The sequence below is a fragment of the Schistocerca piceifrons genome, unplaced genomic scaffold, assembly GCF_021461385.2.
Source record: "Schistocerca piceifrons isolate TAMUIC-IGC-003096 unplaced genomic scaffold, iqSchPice1.1 HiC_scaffold_796, whole genome shotgun sequence".
NCBI classification, from domain to species: Eukaryota; Metazoa; Arthropoda; class Insecta; order Orthoptera; family Acrididae; genus Schistocerca; species Schistocerca piceifrons.
In genome coordinates, this window is record NW_025729054.1 from 10,001 (window position 1) to 15,000 (window position 5,000).

Consider the following 5,000-nt stretch of genomic DNA (forward strand, 5'->3'; position numbering starts at 1 on the left):
TAAGTTTCAGCTTTGCAACCATACTTCCCCCGGAACCCAAAAGCTTTGGTTTCCCGGAGGCTGCCCGCCGAGTCATCGGAGGAACTGCGGCGGATCGCTGGCTGGCATCGTTTATGGTTAGAACTAGGGCGGTATCTGATCGCCTTCGAACCTCTAACTTTCGTTCTTGATTAATGAAAACATACTTGGCAAATGCTTTCGCTTCTGTTCGTCTTGCGACGATCCAAGAATTTCACCTCTAACGTCGCAATACGAATGCCCCCGCCTGTCCCTATTAATCATTACCTCGGGTTCCGAAAACCAACAAAATAGAACCGAGGTCCTATTCCATTATTCCATGCACACAGTATTCAGGCGGGCTTGCCTGCTTTAAGCACTCTAATTTGTTCAAAGTAAACGTGCCGGCCCACCGAGACACTCAATAAAGAGCACCCTGGTAGGATTTCAACGGGGTCCGCCTCGGGACGCACGAGCACGCACGGGGCGGTCGCACGCCTTCGGCTCGCCCCACCGGCAGGACGTCCCACGATACATGCCAGTTAAACACCGACGGGCGGTGAACCAACAGCGTGGGACACAAATCCAACTACGAGCTTTTTAACCGCAACAACTTTAATATACGCTATTGGAGCTGGAATTACCGCGGCTGCTGGCACCAGACTTGCCCTCCAATAGATACTCGTTAAAGGATTTAAAGTGTACTCATTCCGATTACGGGGCCTCGGATGAGTCCCGTATCGTTATTTTTCGTCACTACCTCCCCGTGCCGGGAGTGGGTAATTTGCGCGCCTGCTGCCTTCCTTGGATGTGGTAGCCGTTTCTCAGGCTCCCTCTCCGGAATCGAACCCTGATTCCCCGTTACCCGTTACAACCATGGTAGGCGCAGAACCTACCATCGACAGTTGATAAGGCAGACATTTGAAAGATGCGTCGCCGGTACGAGGACCGTGCGATCAGCCCAAAGTTATTCAGAGTCACCAAGGCAAACGGACCGGACGAGCCGACCGATTGGTTTTGATCTAATAAAAGCGTCCCTTCCATCTCTGGTCGGGACTCTGTTTGCATGTATTAGCTCTAGAATTACCACAGTTATCCAAGTAACGTGGGTACGATCTAAGGAACCATAACTGATTTAATGAGCCATTCGCGGTTTCACCTTAATGCGGCTTGTACTGAGACATGCATGGCTTAATCTTTGAGACAAGCATATGACTACTGGCAGGATCAACCAGGGAGCTGCGTCAACTAGAGCTGAGCAGCCGGCCGCCCGGGAGTGTGTCCCGGGGGCCCGCGCGAACACGCAAGCGTCCGCTCAATCATTCTGCAAACAGGAGGAGGCTGAGCTCCCCTGCACAATACACCTCGAAACCCTCTCAGGTCCCGGCGGCGCGCAGCGCCGTCCCAAGTACTTGGTCGGGTTCGAGAGAGGCGCAATCGCCCGGAGTTAGGCGAGTAGACGCTTTCGGTGCGACCACCCGTGCTCCCAACTGAGCTTGCCGCTGCCGACAGAGGCCCGGGAGCGTGCTGTCGTGGCATTGCCGGCGGGAGACAACACGCGCCACCTACGGTGACCGGCAGCTCCAACGCCAGCGCCACAGAAGGACAAAAGCCCCACTTGGGTGCCGAAGCGAACTCTCCCAGCACAGCGCACACGCCAACACATCCGCACAGCTGCGATACAAACCACCAGCGAGAACCGCTGGGGCGACCGAGCAGCAGACGGCGTCGCGGCGCCGAGCGCCGGGCGGCGGCGCATCCTCAACGCACACAGTCCTCAATCGGACCAGCACACTGCAGATGTCCACCGCGCTTCGCACCGGGCCCGCGAGGACCTACTTTGGCCGCACGGCGCCGCGCGCAGGGTGCGCCGGCGCGCAGCTGCGACGCCTGCCGCGTCCGTCGGCCGGCGCGCCTGCCACTGGCCGCCCCCACCAGCCGGCTGTAGCGCGTGCGCCCACGCACCGCGCGGCCAGCACGCCGGGAGGCGCCCCCTCACCGGCCGGGGACGGTCCCACCCAGCCACCGCCGCGTATCGCTTCACACCCAGATGCCGTTCAGTTTCGTCGGCATGGTGGGTATCGCTGGAACAACCGGTTAGTACCTCAACCTATCGTCGCCATCACCGATTCACCCCTAGCGAGAACAACCGCACCACAACGGGTTACCATTTCTTCATTTGCGTAACTTCACCAGAAAACGTAGGCGTCCATCGCCATTTGCAACTTCAACCATTATTGCATGCCTGTGTCAGGTGTCACGCCACACTACGTCTGCCCACATACACGCAACAAAATGTGCACGCCTAGACAATACGTGGAAGGTGGCCCCCGTACGTATGCGATGTCCATTGCTCGAACGACTGTCAACCGGCTTCTGTAGCATGTCGCAGATATGGAACGCGCTGCACCATGCCATCACGGTGTGTGAGGAGAGACGACTAGGTCCGAATACATCAACAGACAGCTCATGCTGATCGCCATCCACGGCGTCCGTTCCTCCCACACGTCTCTATGGCGTACCACACTGCAATCCAGCTCTCATAGGGAGACGACACGTAGCTGCGTGCACAATATTTGCACTGTATGGTCCGCCGTTTTTGGGCGCAGTCGTTGTACGGTCACACATGTGCCACGATGTATCATTCAGTACATAAGGACGAATGTGCAGTACAGATTGTGGTTCACGCGTACGACATCAGCGGACAGTTGACACAGGCCGCACCACAACGTAGCCTGCGTACGTCGCATGCGAAGGGCATTGAACATGCAAACTTGTCACCAACCACCTTGCGAAGGCAGGGGGCAAGGTGGGGACGTGGGGAGAGGTGGGGGGGGGGGGGGGGCGGCATGTACGCCCTGCTGCCATCCACATTACAGTGTACAGCAGGAGCATGTGGAAAGTCAGCAAGACTTGCAAGGTGTTTAACATGAAGCGATACACAGGGGAGCGGGCAGTGCGAGTAGCGAACTATATTGCGAGGGTTGCGGGTGGGCAACACTACACTAATTGAACGAGTCGTATAACAATTACAGAGCAGGTTTAGGCGACAACGTGGGTTACGATAGGCGACAACGTGGGTTACGTTAGGGGACAACGTGGGTTACGTTAGGGGACAACGTGGGTTACGTTAGGGGACAACGTGGGTTACGTTAGGGGACAACGTGGGTTACGTTAGGGGACAACGTGGGTTACGTTAGGGGACAACGTGGGTTACGTTAGGGGACAACGTGGGTTAGGTTAAGGCACAACATGGGTTAGGTTAAGGCACAACATGGGTTAGGTTAAGGCACAACATGGGTTAGGTTAAGGCACAACATGGGTTAGGTTAAGGCACAACATGGGTTAGGTTACGGCACAACATGGGTTAGGTTAAGGCACAACATGGGTTAGGTTAGGGGACAACATGGGTTAGGTTAGGGGACAACATGGGTTAGGTTAAGGCACAACATGGGTTAGGTTAAGGCACAACATGGGTTAGGTTAGGGGACAACATGGGTTAGGTTAGGGCACAACATGGGTTAGGTTAGGGGACAACATGGGTTAGGTTAGGGGACAACATGGGTTAGGTTAGGGGACAACATGGGTTAGGTTAGGGGACAACATGGGTTAGGTTAGGGGACAACATGGGTTAGGTTAGGGGACAACATGGGTTAGGTTAAGGCACAACATGGGTTAGGTTAGGGGACAACATGGGTTAGGTTAGGGGACAACATGGGTTAGGTTAGGGGACAACATGGGTTAGGTTAGGGGACAACATGGGTTAGGTTAAGGCACAACATGGGTTAGGTTAGGGCACAACATGGGTTAGGTTAGGGCACAACATGGGTTAGGTTAGGGCACAACATGGGTTAGGTTAGGGGACAACATGGGTTAGGTTAGGGGACAACATGGGTTAGGTTAGGGGACAACATGGGTTAGGTTAGGGGACAACATGGGTTAGGTTAGGGGACAACATGGGTTAGGTTAGGGGACAACATGGGTTAGGTTAGGGGACAACATGGGTTAGGTTAGGGGACAACATGGGTTAGGTTAGGGGACAACATGGGTTAGGTTAGGGGACAACATGGGTTAGGTTAAGGCACAACATGGGTTAGGTTAAGGCACAACATGGGTTAGGTTAGGGGACAACATGGGTTAGGTTAGGGGACAACATGGGTTAGGTTAGGGGACAACATGGGTTAGGTTAAGGCACAACATGGGTTAGGTTAGGGGACAACATGGGTTAGGTTAAGGCACAACATGGGTTAGGTTAGGGGACAACATGGGTTAGGTTAGGGGACAACATGGGTTAGGTTAAGGCACAACATGGGTTAGGTTAAGGCACAACATGGGTTAGGTTAAGGCACAACATGGGTTAGGTTAGGGGACAACATGGGTTAGGTTAGGGGACAACTTGGGTTAGGTTAGGGGACAACATGGGTTAGGTTAAGGCACAACATGGGTTAGGTTAAGGCACAACATGGGTTAGGTTAGGGGACAACATGGGTTAGGTTAGGGGACAACATGGGTTAGGTTAGGGGACAACATGGGTTAGGTTAAGGCACAACATGGGTTAGGTTAGGGGACAACATGGGTTAGGTTAAGGCACAACATGGGTTAGGTTAGGGGACAACATGGGTTAGGTTAGGGGACAACATGGGTTAGGTTAAGGCACAACATGGGTTAGGTTAAGGCACAACATGGGTTAGGTTAAGGGACAACATGGGTTAGGTTAGGGGACAACTTGGGTTAGGTTAGGGGACAACATGGGTTAGGTTAAGGCACAACATGGGTTAGGTTAAGGCACAACATGGGTTAGGTTAAGGTACAACATGGGTTAGGTTAAGGTACAACATGGGTTAGGTTAGGTTACACGTTGTTGTAAGGAAAGGTGTGGGGGGGGGGGGGGGGGGGCGGGGCGGCAGGTTCGTTGATAGTGATTATAGTAAGTGAATGCTTGTGACATGATGAGATTTGTCACGTCAGGATGCACCTTTGGCTTATTAGAGGCGGCGCTCCAA

At 54.0% G+C, this 5,000-nt stretch overlaps 1 non-coding gene across 1 annotated transcript in view; it reads right to left on the bottom strand.

Annotated features, from left to right (window-relative positions):
• LOC124770357 overlaps positions 1-1,235 on the bottom strand; it is a 1,909-nt gene extending 674 nt beyond the window's left edge. The window contains exon 1 of the ribosomal RNA XR_007013193.1: positions 1-1,235. This exon is cut by the window's left edge and continues 674 nt beyond it. This is a non-coding gene — a ribosomal RNA (small subunit ribosomal RNA).
• Positions 1,236-5,000: the final 3,765 nt, after the last annotated feature.